The sequence below is a fragment of the Acinonyx jubatus genome, chromosome B3 (genome assembly GCF_027475565.1).
Source record: "Acinonyx jubatus isolate Ajub_Pintada_27869175 chromosome B3, VMU_Ajub_asm_v1.0, whole genome shotgun sequence".
In the NCBI taxonomy this organism is placed as follows: Eukaryota; Metazoa; Chordata; class Mammalia; order Carnivora; family Felidae; genus Acinonyx; species Acinonyx jubatus.
In genome coordinates this window covers 27,761,242-27,779,218 of record NC_069386.1, presented here as the reverse complement: position 1 = coordinate 27,779,218, position 17,977 = coordinate 27,761,242, and the positions used below count along the sequence as shown (strand labels likewise).

Below are 17,977 nucleotides of genomic sequence, written 5' to 3'. Positions count from 1 at the left end.
AGTTCTTATCCTTCCACCTCCTTTCTCCCCTGCCACCTCTCCCAATATTGACATGGATATTTGTATATGTTAACCATATATTTTTGTTTTCTTCCTTCTCTCATCCTCATCATCTAACATAAGATATATTATTAATAGTAACTTTATATCGCAGTGTAAAAATTACAGCATACCAAGGAGAAGAGAAAGCATCAGCCAATGATGAAGAGTCCCCATCACCAGAGTGACTGTGAGCTGGGGAAGGGGAAATAACCTCAGCACTGACTGCCTGGCTGCCCTTCTGTCATCTGTTGGAGCCTGCATTCTGCAAATCTGGAGATCTCAGTCTGCTTTCCATGTCCAGGGGCTGCTGGAGGGCAACCAGGTCATCACCCTCAGTGATTCCCTGGGTGGTAGGGGTGACACTGACCAGAACAAGCAGTTCCTAGTCTCCTAGGAATTAGAATATTCTGCACAGGCTCAGGTGGCCAGGGCTGCCCTCACCAGGCCTTCCAGGCTGCCAGATTGAGGCAGATAAGACAGCTTCCATAGGGCCAAGGAACCTTCTGCTTGCCTATCCCCCAAACCCCTCACCCCAGATGGGATAGTCCCTACCTCTGGGAAGTACTTGGAGTATTTACAAGGTTCCATTCTAAGAAGGGCTCCAGGCAGCACCAGGTATAGAAATTGGAAGAACTCTCCATCCTCATCATCACTACATTGGACACCTTTTATTATAGATCAATTTTATACAATGTTGTATAAAAACAATAATAAATAATAATGTAAAAGTAACAATAATGATGAATAACAACAATGATAATGATGATGACCACAATAAGAAGTAGGAGGCGGTGGGGAGGAACAAGAGATGCAAAGGGGGAGAGAAGATAAAGTTCAGACCCTCTGAGTGAATAACCACCTATCCACATGAGGTCACTGGCAGTGGTTTGAAATCAGAGTCCTAAATTTGGACCAAGAAATGTGTTCCATGAAGGCCAAGGAGGAGCAAAATGAAAGGGGAAAAAAGTACCCCCCCCGCCCCCCCCCCCCATGCAGAGGGCATGGCTAAGGCTGGGACTCCTGTTTGCATTCTTAGAGGAGAGGCCTGCAGTGGTTGTGCGGTGTGAGAGAGGTACCTTGGTCAGGGACCTGCCCTGCAGCAGGGCCTTGGGCTTCCCTAGAGATCAGATCAGCAAGGAGACAGAGCCCAAGCTCCGCCTTTAGCCCCAAGCCCTTCCGCATCAAACTTTTGGTACAAGCTCTGAAGGCGGTACCCTCTCTGAAATCACTTTCCGCTGCCCTTCTGGTATTTGTTCTACCTGCCCCCTCTGGTTCCTGCCTAAAGCATTCGGAGGGTGTCCCTTCAGTGCTCCCCCTGGCAGAGGTGGTACTGGCAAGGAAAAATGGCTTTTAGCTCCCAAAGAACTTACAAACGGCACAGGCCAACTAAGCAGGCGTTAGCAGTTCCCGGGCCCTTTACAGACTTAGATCATATTCAGTCTCAGGGAGGCCAAAAACATCTTCCTTGGGATTTCCAAGCTCACATGGGCAGAGCTAAGCCTCCAGAGGGGTTCTTGGAACATTTTTATAGTCTCATTTGACAAACAGGCACAGGATGGCAATGCTGAACCCGGGAGCAGCTGTGTGTATAAGATATATTCAATGTTTTATAACAACAATCAATAATAATTGTCAACGTATTAATTGATTAATAAGGAAAAGAACAATTTGATTACAAATGGAGGATGAGGGAGAGGTATCGAGGATGAGTCCTCATTTTATGGCTTCAGCAACTGGAATGAAGAGTAGTACTCTTCCATGAGATGGTGATAAAGGTGGCTGAGCAGATTTGGAGCTTGGGAGGCAGAGGGGAAAACAGTTTTAAAGAATGCTCAAGTTGAATTCCTGCAAGATAGAAATATCCAAGAGTCAGTTTGACAGAGGTCTGGCCAAGAGAAATAGAAGGAAAGGATGCAGAACGTTGTGAAAACATTTCAATAACGAAAATGTTTTCTGGATACAGATTGTCTTTTTCCAAAGTTTTCCACAATAAACACGTCTTATTTACCATTATGGTATTCCACACAGCATTTCTTCTAATCAAGGAACTCACTTCAGAACAAATAAAATGTAGCAATGGGCCCATGCTCACGGATTTAACTGGTTCTATCATGTTGCCCATCATCCTGGAGCAGCTGCCTTGAAAGAATTTACTTAGATTATTTTTAATTTCTTTCAACATTTTCTAGTTTTCAGTGTATGTCTTTAACCTCCTTGGCTACATTTTTTTCTAAGTATTTTATTCTTTTTGATGCTGTTGTGAATGGAACTGTGTTCTTCCTTTCCCGATTGTTCAGTGCAAGTATATACAAAAGCAATTAATTTCTATATACTGATCTTGTATCTTGCAACCTTACTAAATCTCTTTTACTAGTTCTAGTGGGTTTTTAGTGGACTCTAAGATTTTCTACATATAAGATTATGTCATTTGCTAATAGCTTTTCCTTTTTCCTTTCCAATATAGGTATCTTTTCTTTCTTTTTCTTCTTCTAGTTGCCCTAGGTAGACTTTAAGTACAATGCTGAGTAGAAGTGATCTTAGGGGTAAAGTGTCCAATTTTTCACCATTAAGTGTGCGGGGTGTCTATAAATGCCTTTCATCATGTTGAGGAAGTTTACTTCTATTCATACCTTGTTAAATGTTTTTATTATGAAAGGCTATTGGGCTTGATCAAATGTTTTTTTTGTATCATTGAGTTCATTGTGTGATTATTATTTATTCTATTGATAATGATGTTAATTGATTTTTGTATGTTCAAATAACTTTATATTCCTAGGATAAATCTCATTTGGTTATGGTGTACAATTTTTTAAATATCTTGTTGCATCCCATTTGCTAGTGTTTTGTTGAATGTTTATGTGATTTTTAAAAATTATGATAAATTACACATAAGAAAATTTATCATATTAACCATTTTTTAAAAATGCTTATTTATTTTTGAGGGAGAGAAAGAAACAAAGTGTGAGCAGGAGAGGGGCAGAGCTGTCAGCTCAGAGCCCAACACAGGGCTTGAACTCACAAACTGTGAGATCATGATCTGAGCCAAAGTTGGATGCTTATCTGACTGAGCCACCCAAGCATCCCACATCTTAACCATTTTTAAGTGCATAGTTCAGTGATATTAAGTACATTAACATTGTTGTGCTACCATCACCATCCATCCTCAGAACTCTTTTCATTTTGTAAAACTAAAGGTTTGTACCCATTAAATAATAAATACCCATTCCACCTTCCTTACAGCCATTGGAAACCACCCTTATATTTCCTACCTCTATCAATTTCAGTACTCTAGATACCTCATAAAAGTGGAATCATATAGCATTTGTCCTTTGTGACTAGCTTATTTCACATAGAATAATGTCTTCAATGTTCATCCACATAGCATGTGTCAGAATTTCATTTCTTTTTCAGGCTGAATAATATTCCATTGTATGTATATTCCACATTTTGTTTCTCCATTCACATGTCAATAGATAGTTGGGTTATTTCCACCATTTGGCTATAGTGAAAAATGTTAATATAAACATAGTTATACAAATATCCCTTTGAGACCAGTGTTTTGCATTTATACCCAGAAATGAAATTGCTAGATCATGTGATGATTCTATTTTTCATTTTTATAGCATCTGCACCATTTTACATTCCCACCTATAGTGCATAATGGTTCCAATTTCTTCACATCATCAACACTGGTTATTTTCTGTTTTTAGGGTTTGGTTTTTTTTTTTTTTTTAAGTAGCCATACTAATGGGTGTGCGGTAGAATTTCATTGTTGCTTTGACTTGTGTTTCCCTAATGATTAGTGATGTTGAATATCTTTTCATGTGCTTATTATGCATTTGCATATCTTCATGGGAGAATATCTGTTCAAGTCCTTTGCCCATTCTGTTTTTTTAATTTTAATTTAAATTATAGTTAGTTAACATACAATGCAATATAGGTTTCAGTAGAATTCAATGATTCATCACTTATATGCAACACCCAGTACTCATCATAACAAGTGCCCTTCTTTGTACCCATCACCCATATAGCCCATCCCCCATCCACTTCCTTCCATCGACCCTGAGTTTGTTCTTTATCTTTAAGAGTACCATATGGTTTGTTTCCCTCTCTCTTTTTCCCCCTCCCGTATGTTTATCTGTTTTTTTTCTTAAATTCCACATATGAGTGAAATTATATGGTATTTATCTTTCTCTAGCTGACTTATTTCACTTAGCATAATACAATCTTGCTCCATCTATGTCATTGCAAATGGCAAGATTTCATTCTTTTTGATGGCTGAGCAATATTCCATTGTGAATATATACTGCATCTTCTTTATCCATTCATCAGTCAATGAATATTTGGGCTGTCTCCATAGTTTGGTTATCATTCATAACACTACTATAAACATCAGGGTGCATGTACCACTTCAAATCTGTATTTTTGTATCCTTTGGGTAAATACCCAGTAGTGCAATTGCTGGATCATAGGGTAGTTCCATTATTAACTTTTTGAGGAAACTCCAAATTCCAGAGTGGCTACACCAGTTTACATTTCCACCAACAGTGCAAAAGTGTTCTCCTTTCTCTGCAAATTCACCAACACGTTGTTTCTTGTATTGTTAATTTTAGCCATTCTGACAGGTGTGAGATGGTATCTCATCATGGTTTTGATTTGTATTTCCCTGATGATAAGTGATGTTGAGCATTTTTCCATGTGTCTATTAGTCATCTGGAAGTCTTCTTTGGAAAAGTGTCTATTCATGTCTTCTGCCCATTTCTTACCTGAATTATTTGTTTTAGGGGTGTTGAGTTTGATAAGGTTTTTAATAGATTTTGGATAATAATTCTTTGTCAGACATGTCATTTGAAAATATCTTCTCCCATTCCATAGTCTGCCTTTTAGTTGTGTTGATTGTTTCCTTTGCTATGCAGAAGGTTTTTATCTTTTTTTATTTTTTTAACATTTATTTATTTTTGAGACAGAGAGAGACAGAGCATGAACGGGGGAGGGGCAGAGAGAGAGGGAGACACCGAATCGGAAGCAGGCTCCAGGCTCTGAGCCATCAGCCCACAGCCTGACGCGGGGCTCAAACTCACGGATGGGGAGATCGTGACCTGAGCTGAAGTCGGATGCTCAACCGACTGAGCCACCCAGGCGCCCCTCTTTTTTTTTTTTTTTGACATGTATTCACTTTTTGAGAGACAGAGACAGAGTGCGAGCAGGGCAGGGGTAGAGAGAGAGGGAGACACAGAATCCAAAGCAGGCTCCAGGCTCCAACCTGTTAGCACAGAGCCCGATGCAGGGCTCGTACTCATGAACCATGAGATCATGACCTGAGCCAAAGTCGGACGCTCAACCAACTGAGCCACCCAGGCGACCCCAGAAGGTTTTTATCTTGATGAAGTTCCAATAATTCATTTTTTCTTTTGCTTGCCTTGCCTTTCAGGATACGTCTAGTAAGAAGTTGCTCAAAGGTCAAAGAGGATGCTGCCTGTGTTCTCTAGGAATTTGATGCTTTCCTGTCTCACACTTAGGTCTTTCATCCATTTTGAATTTATTTTTGTGTATAGTGTAAGAGAGTGGTCCAATTTCAGTCTTATGCATGTCACTGTCCAGTTTTGCCCACACCATTTGTTGAAGAGACTTGTTCTATTGAATATCTTTCCTGTTTTTTCAAAGATGAGTTGACCATATAGTTGTGGATCCAATTCTGGGTTTTCTATTCTGCTCCATTGATCTATGTTTCTGTGTTTGTGCCAATACACAATATATTTCTGTGTGCGGTCTTGATGACCGCAGCTTTGTAATATAGCTTGAAATCTGGAATCGCGATGCCTCCAGCTTTGGTTTTCTTTTTCAGAATTCTGTTGGCTATTCGGGTCTTCTGTGATTCCATACAAATTTTAGGATTGTTTGTTCCAGCTCTGTGAAAAAATGCTCATGGTATTTTGATAGAGGGATTGCATTAAATGTATAGATTGCTTTGAGTAATATAGGCATTTTAACAATACTTGTTCTTCCAATCCATTGAGCATGGAATGCTTTTCCATATCTTGGTGTCTGTTTCAATTTCTTTCATAAGTGTTTTATAGTTTTTAGAGTCTAGATCTTTTACCTCTTTAGTTAGGTTTATTTCTAGGTATCTCATTGTTTTTGGTGCAATTGCAAATGGGATTGATTTCTTGATTTCTTTTACTTCTGCTTCATTATTGATATATAGAATATACAACAGATTTCTTCATGTTGATTTTATACCCTGTGACTTTGTTGAATTCATGTATTAGTTCTAGCAATGCTTTTGGTGTAGTCTTTTGGGCTTTCTGTATAGAGTATCATGTCATCTGTAAGTAGTGAAATTTTGATTGCTTCCTTGACAATTTGGATACCTTTTATTTATTTTTGTTGTCTGACTGCTGAGGCTAAGACTTCCAGTACTATGTTAAATACTAATGGGTAAAGTGGATATCCTTGTCTCATTCCTGACTGTAGGGGAAATGCTCTCAGTTTTCCCCATTGAGGATATTAGCTGTGGGTCTTTCATATATGGCCTTTATGATGTTGAGGTATGTTCCATCTATTCCTATTTTGTGTGTGCAGCAGTTATCAAGAATGGATGCTGTATTTTGTCAAATGCTTTTTCTGCATCTATTAAAAGCATCAAAAGGTTCTTATCTTTTATTAATGTGGTATATCACACTGGTTGATTTGCAAATATTGAACCAGCCCTGCACCATATGAATAGATCACACTTGATCATAGTGAATAATTATTTTAATGTACTGTTGAATTGGAATTCCTAGTACCTTGTTGAGAATTTTTACATCCATGTTCATCAGGGATATTGGCCTGTAATTTTCCTTTTTAGTGGGGTCATTGGCTTTGTAATCAAGGTAATGCTGGCCTCATAAAATGCATTTGGAACTTTTCCTTCCATTTCTATTTTTGGAGTGGTTTGAGAAGAATAGGTATTAACTCTACTTTATTCAAGTATGGTAGAAGTCCTCTGGGAAGCCTTTTGGCCCAGGATTCTTGTTTGTTGGGAGATTTTTGATAACTGATTCATTTCTTTGCTGGTTATGGTCCTGTTTAAATTTTCTATTTCTTCCTGTTTGAGTTTTGGTAGTGTGTGAGTTTCTAGGAATTTGTTCATTTCTTCCAGATCGCCCAGTTTGTTGGTATACAAGTTTTCATAATATTCTTGTATAATTGTTTGTATTTTTGTGGTGTTGGTTGTGATTCCTCCCCTTTCATTTTTGTTTTTATTTATTTGGGTCCTCTCTCTTTTGTTTTTGATAAGCCTAGCTAGGGAGGTATCAATTTATTAATTCTTTCAAAAAATCAGCTCTTAGTTTCATTGCTCTGTTCTACTAGTTTAATTTTGTTTCTGTATCATTTATTTCTGCTCTAATCTTTATTATTTCCCTTCTTCTGCTGGCTTTAAGTTTTATTTGCTGTTCCTTTTTAGGTCCTTTAGGTGTAATGTTAGGTTGTGTACTTGGGACCTTTTTTGCTTCTTGAGGCAGACCTGTATTGCAATATACTTCCCTCTTACTACTACCTTTGTTGCATCCCAAAAGTTTTGCAGTGTCATGTTTTAATTTTCATTAGCTTCCATGTGTTTTTTAACTTCTTCTTTACTTTTCTGGTTAACCCATCCATTCTTTAGTAGGATGTTCTTTAACCTCCATGCATTGTGGTCTTTCCAATTTTTTCTTGTGGTTGATTTCAAGTTTCATAACATTGTGGTCTGAAAATATGCATAGTATGATCTCGATGTTTTTTACCTGTTGAGGTCTGATTTGTGACCCAGTATATGATTTATTCTGGAGAATATTCCATGTGCATTTGAGAAGAATGTGTATTCTGCTGCTTTAGGATAAAATGTTCTGAATATATGTGTTAAGGCCATCTGGTCCAGTGTGTTATTCAAAGCCATTAATGATTTTCTCCTTAGATGATCCATCTATTGGTGTAAATGTGGTGTTAAAGTCCCCTAATATTATTGTATTGTTATCAGTGAATTTCTATAAGTTTGTTATTAATTGATTTAGATATTTGGATGTTCTAATTTGGGGGCATAAATATATATGTTAGTTCTTCTTGATGGATAGACCCCTTTGTTATGACATAATACCCTTCTTCATCTCTTGTCACACTCTTTGTTTTTAAATCTAGTTTTTCTGATATAAGCACAGCTACTCCAGCTTTCTTTTGACTTTAACATGATAGATGGTTCTCTGTGCGAGGGCTTGTTTAGTGGTCATGAACTCCTTTAGTTTTTTGGGGGGAAATTCTTTACCTTTCCTTCTATTCTGAATGACAGCCTTGTTGGATAAAGAATTCCTGGCTGGATAGTTTTCTGATTTAGTATGTTGATTATATCCTGCCACTCCCTTCTGGTTTGCCAAGTTTCTGTGGACAGATCTGCTTCAAACCTGATGTGTCTTCCCTTGTAGGTTAAGGACTTTTCCCTTGCTGCTTTCATAATTCTTTCCTTGTCTGTGTATTTTGTGAATTTGACTATGATATGTCTTAGCAATGGCCAGTTTTTATTGAATTTAGTTAAAGTTCTCTGTGTTTTTTGGATTTTGATTTCTGTGTTCTTCCCCTGATTAGAGAAGTCTTCAGCTATAATTTGCTACATGAAGCTTCTGCCTGTTTTTTCCCTCTCTGCATCTTCTGGGACTCCTATGATATGAATGCTATTTTGTTTTAATAAGTCACTGAGTTCCCTAAGTCTACTGTTGTGATCTATTGCCTTTTCTCCCCCTTTTCTTCTCAGCTTCTTTATTTTCCATAATTTTATCTTCTATATCACTGATTCATTCCTCTGCTTCATCCATCCTCCTTGCTATGACATCCATTCAGGATTGCTTCTGTTTTAGCATTTTAATTTTCACCGGACTAGATTTTATCTCTTTTATCTCTGCAAAACACTATAGGGAACACTATAAGGGATTCTATAGTGTCTTCTATGCTTTTTTGAAGCCTAGTTAGTGTCCTTATAAGTGTTATTTTAAATTCTAGTTCAGGCATCTTACTTATATCTGTGTTGATTAAATCCCTGGCCTTCACTTGTTCCTGTTCTTACTTTGGGGTGAATACTTCCATCTTGTCATTTTGGAGAAAAAAAGGGGAAAAAGATAAAATTAAATTTAAATTTAAAATAAAAAAAAATGAAGGGCACCTGGATGGCTCAGTTGGTTAAGCATCTGACTTCAGCTCAGGTCATGATCTCACAGCTTGTGAGTTCAAGCCCCATGTCGGGTTCTGTGCTGACAGCTTGGATCCTGGAGCCTGCTTCAGATTCTGTGTTTCCCTCTCTCTCTGCCCCTCCCCCACTTGTGCTCTTTCTTTCTCTGTCTGTCAAAAAGGAATAAAGCTTCAAAAAAATTTTAAATTAAAAAAATGAATAAAGGAAGCTAGATCCTAGATGTGTTTTGGTTTGCTTGTTATGAGAAGCTGTTTGTAGTTGTGCAGCTTTATTCTCAAAGATTTCTGATCTATTTCTTGGGTGTTCAGAATAATCAATATTTATATAGCTTTGTTCAAGGTAGGAGGCAAGCTTAGGGTCACCCTACTCCTCTGCCACTTTAACTCCTCCCCCCTTTGCCCAGTCTTGAATTGAGTTGCTTGTTTTTTGCTGTTGTGGAGTTGTGTAAGTTCTTTATATATTTTGTATTTTAGCCCCTTATCAGATATATGACTGGAAATATCTTCTTCTATTCCAGGAGTTGCCTTTCACTTTACTTGTTGTGTCCTTTGATGCACAGTTTTTAGATTTGTTGTTAGTCCCATTTGCCTATTTTTTCTTTTTGTTATCTGTACTTTTGGCAACATATCCAAGATATCATTGCCAAATTTACTGTCATGAAACACTTCTCTTATGTTTTTCTTTAGAGTTTTATAGTTTTTGCTCTAACATTTATGTCTTTGACCTATTTTGAGTATATTTTTGTATGTGGGTTAAAGTGATTATCCAAATTCACTCTTTTGCATATGGATATCCAATTTTTACAGTACCATTTATTAAAAAGACAATCCTTTCCCAATTGGATGCCCTTGGGGGTCCCTCTGAAGCCTGCTTCGCTACCATGGCAATTCACTGTATTTGGCAGCTTTCTCCAGGCAGCAAGCCAGATCAACAACTGACACACTGGGGTGTGGGGACACAGAAGGGCATGCCAGTGAGCTTTCCATTCAGCTCAGGGATTATTTTGCCTATAGCCTTGGCAGTGTCAGTAGAAGCAGGGATGATGTTCTGGAAAGGCCCTCAGTGATTATGCTACAGCTTCCCAGGGGGGGCCATTCACAGTTTTCTGGCTGGCAGTGATGGCATGGACTGTGGTCATGAGTCTCTCTATGATGCCAAAGTTGTCATGGATGACCTTGGCCAGAGGTGCCAAGCAATTGGTAGTGCAGGAGGCATTGCTGACAATCTAGGGGAAGTTGTCATACTTCTCATGGTTCATGCCTGTCACAAACATGGGGGCATCAGCAGAAGGGTCTGGTGGTGAAGATACCAGTGGACTCCACAACATACTCAGCATCAGCATTATCCCCTTTTGATGTTGGCAGGATCTCACTCCTGGAAGACGGATATGGGCTTTCCATTAATGACAGGTTTCCCATTCTCAGCCTTGACTGTGCCATTGAATTTGCATTGGGCAGAATCATACTGGAACATGTAGACCATGTTTAGGTCAATGAAGGGGTTATTGATGGTGACAATATCTATTTTGCCAGAGTGAAAATCAGCCTTGGTGACTAGGTGCCCAATACAGCCAAACCTGCTTACTCCAACCTTCACCACCATGTCTTGGGATGTAAGACATGGCAAGACTGCACCAGAAGATGCCACATCTGTTGAACAAGGAGGAGCAAAGAGCTCCTTCTGCTAGTGATTTCTAGTTTTATTCCACTGTAATCAAAAAAGATGTTTTGTATGATTTAAATCTCTTTAAATTCCTGAAGACTTGTTTTGTTGCCTAACATATGGTCTATTCTAGAGAATGTTCCTTATACACCTTAGAAAAATGTTTATTCTGATGTTGATTGGAGTGTTCTGTATATGTCTTTTAGGTCAAATTGATTTAAAAAATTTACTATAAAGCTATAGTAATCATAACATACAGTAATCATAACAATGTAGTACTGGCATAAAGACAGACATACAGACCAATGAAATAGAATAGAAAGCCATAAAGAAACCCTCACATATATGGTCAAATTATTTTTGACCAAATAAGGAAATAGAATACTTGAACAATATGTCCTTAGCTTATTAATAATAGTTTTGAAAAATCTTATTCTGATAATTCCAACATCCCTCCCATACCTGAGTATGGTTCTGATGCTTGCTCTGTCTCTTTAAACTGGTTTTTTTTTTTGCCTGTTATTGTACTTAAAATGTTTGTTGAAACACATATATTATGTACTGGTGATGCTGGCAGGCTGGTTCCAGAGATCCAGAGAGAGTCCTGCAGGACCAGCCAAGAGGGTCATTGGCTGTGTATAGGATGGAAATCAAACTCAAGTCAGCAGGCAGTAAAAGCAGAGTTTATTGAAGGTATAGAGGGAGTGCAGATACAGAAGGAATGTCTGGGAGACTCAGAAAGGAAAGGAGGGGGGTCTTGTCTTTATTTGGGGTCTGGGGATTTTTACTGCGGACAGTGGTCTGGTGTCCGTGTCCTCTTAGGCATCCAGGAACTGGTTAGAACAAAGATGAGATCACAGATGTTATTCCTTGGAGTCAGGGGTCTTGACATTCAGATGTCTAGCTCTGGTGATCTGGAATACATATATGATAACTTCATCTGATCATTCTCATCTGGTCCTTCCTTAGATGTTATCAGTTCTAGAGAAATCATGAACTCCTTGTCCCTTACAATGCTATTTGCATTACAAGGCATGTGTCATGTGGGGTGGAGGTACAAGTCTTAGCAAGAATAGAAGCAGGAAAAGGAGAAAAAGCAGATTTTTATGAAGTCTTTCAGTTTCTCTATCTTACTGGGTAAAAGGATCTGTGGTAAATAGACTTTTATTGATATGACATTAAGATGTAGTGGGGTGGGAAGAATTCCATAGTTCATGAAATTATGATTATGATGAAGAAGCAAAAGGTAAGCTGAGAGCAAAGCACAAGCTAACACCCTGCAACTACCCTCCCACCCAGGTAAGATGTATGTGACATTTGTTAGGCACTCCTGGCTGCCCAAGAATAAAGGAAAGAGGAAAAATAAATGGTCAACTGATAGGATGTGAGTCTTCATCAGTTTGCAACTGTCTTAATGCTTTACAAGAAAAAGCAAGCTCCAGAAACCTATAGACTCAATTTCCTGGACCCCTAACATCACCCTCCTGTCCATAGGATAGAAAATCTGACATAGTCTTCATAACCCCAGTCCAGCTCTTTCTGCCCGCAGGACCTGTCCCTGTGCTATAATCTTTTTTGCACTAAAAATGTCTTAAGAATTTTTTTTTGACCAATCCTCCTAAACCCCCCTTCAAACTATATCAATTAGTTCTCCATTTTCTAGTAAGCCTATGCCCCCGGGCTGTGAACTTCACAAGTGTTTCTCAGTTTTCTCCCCTTTAAGTGGGACAGGATGGCTAGAAGGGGCTGCATTGAGTATTTCCCTTCACTCAGGTTGGTTATGCTTTGATACCCCGCAACCCCCCCGCCCCCCGCCATGAGTTAGGGTTTGTTGAAATGGTCCTCTTGAGGACAGGCTTTGTTAAGAACATACTACTCTGGAATATTTCAAAACAGTTCCTTTTTTCTCCTCTTGCTGGAAGCACAAGGTGATTTTTCTCTAGTGTTCACTGTGAGAACATAGTAAGACTCCTGGAGATAAACATTGCAAAATTGTGGATATAAGACAGGCTCCCTCCTGGAATTTTTAAGTCTTAAGCTTATCTACACTGAGGCTCTGGCAGTTCATTAGTTTCAGCTTAGGTTTCCCTACCCTAGTACTAGGTCCCTAAAAGTTTCTGTTCATGGCTTTCTCTTTTGGTAAGTTCTGATTCTTTGTATCCACCTGTCTTATCTCTCTGATTTATGAGTTAGCAATTTGTCCTGTGACCTCACTTCTTTAATGGATCTAAGAACTGTTGATTTTCAGTTCTTGTAGCTTTTTACTTGTTAGGACACAGTGACAACTTTCAAGCTCCAGATATGCTAGACCAGAAACTGGATCTCCAGAATTTCTCTTTGTCAATATTCTCATTTTGTTCATATAACAATATATCAATGTATGCTTATATTGTGTTTTCCTGATTTCCTTTAGTTCTCTGTATGTGTTCTAATTTAGCTCATCAAGCATATTTGAGGTAGTTGTTTCAAAGTCTTTGTCAAGTAAGTCTGAAACCTGTGTTTCTTTAGAGTCAGTTTCTGGAGATTAATTTTGTTCCTTTGGATGAGTCATGTTTCCCTGCTTCTTTGTATGCCTTGTGATATTCTGTTGAAAATTAAGCATTGAAAAAACAGGTACCTCTCTCAGTCTTTGCAGACTGACTCCATGCAGTGGAAGACATTCATTAATCATTGCAAGTGAAGACTTAAGGCATGTATCATTCTTCATTCTTGGGGTGTGTGAATCCTCCCCTCCCCCCCATATCCTATATGCACAGCTGCTTTTAAAATGTCTTGTTTCCCTAAGAGTCTCAACCTCAGGGCTTTAGATGTTCTATTGTATTCCTCTATGCATAATTAATCTCTAGGTCTGAAATTCCCTACAGCTCTCCACCATGCTCTGACATCCACCACTGCTTTCATCAGCCTCCAACCTGATATTCAAATTAATCCACCATTCCTGTCATCACTGTGAGCCAAGCAAGACAAAAAACAATCTCTCTAAAAACCCCCAGACAAGTCAGAACATTGCAGACAACTCCCACTTTTTTCCTTTCATCCTAAGGGAGGGACCAGAAATTGAGTGGCTTCCTCCTAAGTCAGACCGGGTGGTGGGGGGGAGGAAGGGTAGTAGGCAAGGGTGATCAAAAATGCCATGAAATTTTTGTTTGGAATATTTTCAGTATAACTTTTGCTTTGTGCATTTGTTTAGTTGCTGCAGATTACTAACTGGTTTCTAGAGTACTCACAAAGCTATTTTGGTAAGCTACTGGGTGGCTTATAAACAACTTGATGTTTTTGTGGGAGAACAAGGGTTTCCTACTCTGTCATTTTGCTCACACCAACCAACACATTATCTTTTCTATGTGGTAAAATTATGTAATAATCTTGAGATTCATCCATTTTGTGATAATGCTTCCATCATTCTCTCCTTTTTATTAGTGTTATTCCATTGTATGAATATAGCATGATTTATCCATTTTTCCTAGTTATGCACTTTGAGTTGTTTCTAGTTTTTGCTATTATGAATAAAACTCATAAGAATGTTCATGTACAGGGGCACCTGGGTGGGTTAGTCAGTTAAGCATCCAACTCTTGGTTTTGACTCAGATAGTGATCTCATGTTTCATGGGTTCAAGCCCCACATTGGGCTCTGTGCTGATGTGAAACCTGCTCAGGATTCTCTCTCTTCCTCTCTCTCTGCCCCCTCCCTCCCTCATCTCAAAAATAAATAAATAAACTTTAAAAACAAAGAATTTTCACGTACAAGTTTTTGTGTAGAGATACATTTTCATATCTCTTGGGTAAATACATAGAAGTAGAATTATTGTAGCATGGTGTACATGTATGTTTTTATAAGAGATATCCAATATGATTTCTTTTTTGAAGTGTCCTGTTTTTATTGGGTTATCATTTTACTGTTGATTTGTAGGAGTTCTTTGTATACTCTGGATATAACTCCTTTGTCAATTACATGTATAGCAATATTGTCTTCTAGTTTGTGCCTTGGCATTTCATTCTCTTAACATTGCCTTTTGATGGGAAGTTATACAATTTTGATCCAATCAATTTATCATTTTTTCCCTAAAGATATTGATGAAAGAACCTTATCTATTCTAAGAAGTTTTTGCCTATGTCTACCATGTCTACCATAAGATTTTGAAATTATTCTTTTATGTTTTCATCTAGAAGCATTGTATCTATCTTTTAGATTTCACATTTAGATCTATGATCCATATTGAGTTAATTTTTGCATATGGTGTGTGCAAGGGGAAGGTTCAGTGTTCCCCCCACATGGTTATGCAGTTATTTAGCACCTTAAAAAAATCCTGTCTATTTCTCATCTCATTGAATTACTTTGGCACCTTTACTGAATATCAACTGACCATATCGTTGTGGGCTTGTCTTAGTCCATTTGGACTGCTATAACAGAATACCATAAACTGGGTGGCTTATAAACAACAGGATTTTAATTCTCAAAGTTCTGGAGGCTGGGAAGCTCAAGATCAAGGTGCTGACAGATTCAGTGTCTGGTAAGAGCCTACTTCCTGGCTCATAGACCTGTAACCTCACATAGTGGAAGAGATGAAGAACTCTCTGGAGTCTTTTTTCTAAGGACACAAATCCTATTCATGAGGGCTCTACCCTGATGGCCTAATCACCTTCCAAAAGCCCCACTTCTAAATCCCAACACATTGGGGATTTGGTTTCAACATATGAATTTTGGAGGGACACAAATATTCAGTCTACAGCAGGACTTATTTCTCACTATTCTGTTTCATTGATCTATTTGTATATCCTCATGCCAAGACCATACTTTTTCTTTTTTCTTTTTGACAAAGAAAGAGTAGCATAAATATGTTACAGTAGTTGTATTAAAGTCCTTCCCTACTAACTCCAGTATCTCAGTCATGTTGAGATCTATTTCTCTTGGCCTATTTTTTTTCTTGATTAATTTCTTGATTTCTTGTGGGTTTTGTTTGTGTTTTTACTTGTTTTTTGTTTTGCTTTGTTTTGTTGCAGTCTTGGCATTTATGACTATATACCAAATATCACAAATGATTCATTGTAAAATTAGAAATATAGGTAAGAAATAAATTTCTCACCACAAGACATTATTTTATAATTAGGATGACCCAGCTATTTCAGACTATGTGAGTTATGCTGTGTATTACCAATATAATGGAAACTATCATTTGAATGACATTTCAAATCTTTGTATTTTTTTCTAGTAATCAATTGCTGATCATCTTTACTATGGCCGTGTTAATTATATACATTCTATATATACATATAAAATCTTGGATTATAATTCAAAATTATATAAACTGGGCACTTACAGTTTGTTTTTGTTTTTTCCCAATGATTTCCTCACCCAAATTTCCCACTGGTTTTTCTTTATCTTTCTTTCTTTCTTTAATTAATTAATAAATTTTTAATTTACATCCAAGTTAGCATATAGTGCAATTATGATTTCAGGAGTAGATTTCGGTGATATATCCCCTGTGTATAACACCCAGTGCTCATCTCAACAAGTGTCTTCCTTAATGCCTCTTACTCATTTAGCCCATCTCCCCATCCACAACCCTTCCAGCAACCTTCAGTTTGTTCTCTGTATTTAAGTCTCTTATACTTTTCCCCCTCCTTGTTTCTATATTATTTTTGCTTCATTTCCCATATGTTCCTCTGTTTTATATCTTAAAGTCCTCATATGAGTGAAGTCATATGATATTTGTCTTTCTCTAATTTTGCTTAGCATAATACCCTCTAGTTCCACCCACATAGTTGTAAATGGCAGGTTTTCATTCTTTTTGATTGCCAAGTAATACTCCATTGTGTGTATATGTGTGTATGTGTGTGTGTGTGTTCTTTATTCATTCATCTGTCAATGGACATTTGGGCTCTTTCCATTCATACTTTGGCTATTGTTGAGCCAAGACCATACTTTTAAATACTGGGATTTTATACAATTGGTATTGTTTCTTCCTTGCATGTTTGATAGAATTCACTGCTGAAGCTATATAGACTTGGAGATTTTCTTTGAGGGAAGGTTTTAAATTACCGATTCAATTATGTTTCTTCTACCAATATGGAACCATTTATATTTTCTATTTTTTTGTGTGTGTCAGTTTTGGAAAACCATGTTTCCAAGAAATTTGTGTTTCTTCTGTATTATTAAATTATTTCCTTGAAGTTTTTCATATACTTCTTTTTAATACCTTTTTATTTTTTTTATCAGAAACTATTGGTGTTTCCCTTTTTATTTTTGAAGTTGGTAATTTATGTTTTTCTAAAATCAATTTTGCTAGGGTGTAACAATTCTATTAATTTTTTTTTCTTTCAAGCAAGCTCTATGCCCAATGTGGGACTTGAATGCACAACCCTGAGATCAAGATTTGCACATTCCACTGACTGAGTCAGCCAGGTGCCCCTCTAAAAGTTTTTTAAAAGTAAGCTTTTTTGCTTGGTCATCTCTCTTCTAGTTCATTGACCTCTGCCCTTATCTTTATTATTTCTTTCATTTTTATTTTCTTTGGATTTCATTTGCTTTTCTTCCCCCTAACTTTTTTGAGGTAGACATTTAGATAATTGATTTTAAACCTTTCTTGTTTTATAATATATGTATTTCATATATAAACTTTACCTCTGAGAATTCATTTAGCTGCATCTTGCAAATTTTAATGTTGTTTTCATTATTAGTCCTGCATATTTAAAATTTCCATGTGATTTCTTATATGATCAAAGGGATATTTACAGGTGTATTATTTCATTCTCTAATAGTTGAGCATTTAAAGTTATAATTTTGTTATTCCTTTTTAGTTTAATTCCATGGTGGTCAGAGAAGGTACTATATGATTTCAACCCTTTGAAATCTGTTGAGATTTGTTTTACTTCCTAGCATAGGGTATGTTTTGCGAATATTAAGTATTTGAAAACTTTCATTCTTCTCAGTAGTACCGGGAGGGTTCAGTATAAAGGTTTTGAGCATCTTTTATTGAATGCAATGTATTCTGTATTCTGTATTGTGAAGGTAATATTTAGGTCAAATAGGTTAGTTGCTTTATTTATTTATTTATTTATTTATTTATTTATTTA

At 37.3% G+C, this 17,977-nt stretch overlaps 1 pseudogene; it reads right to left on the bottom strand.

Annotated features, from left to right (window-relative positions):
- Positions 1–1,223: 1,223 nt before the first annotated feature.
- Positions 1,224–10,834, bottom strand: LOC113602011 (glyceraldehyde-3-phosphate dehydrogenase-like; annotated as a pseudogene).
- Positions 10,835–17,977: the final 7,143 nt, after the last annotated feature.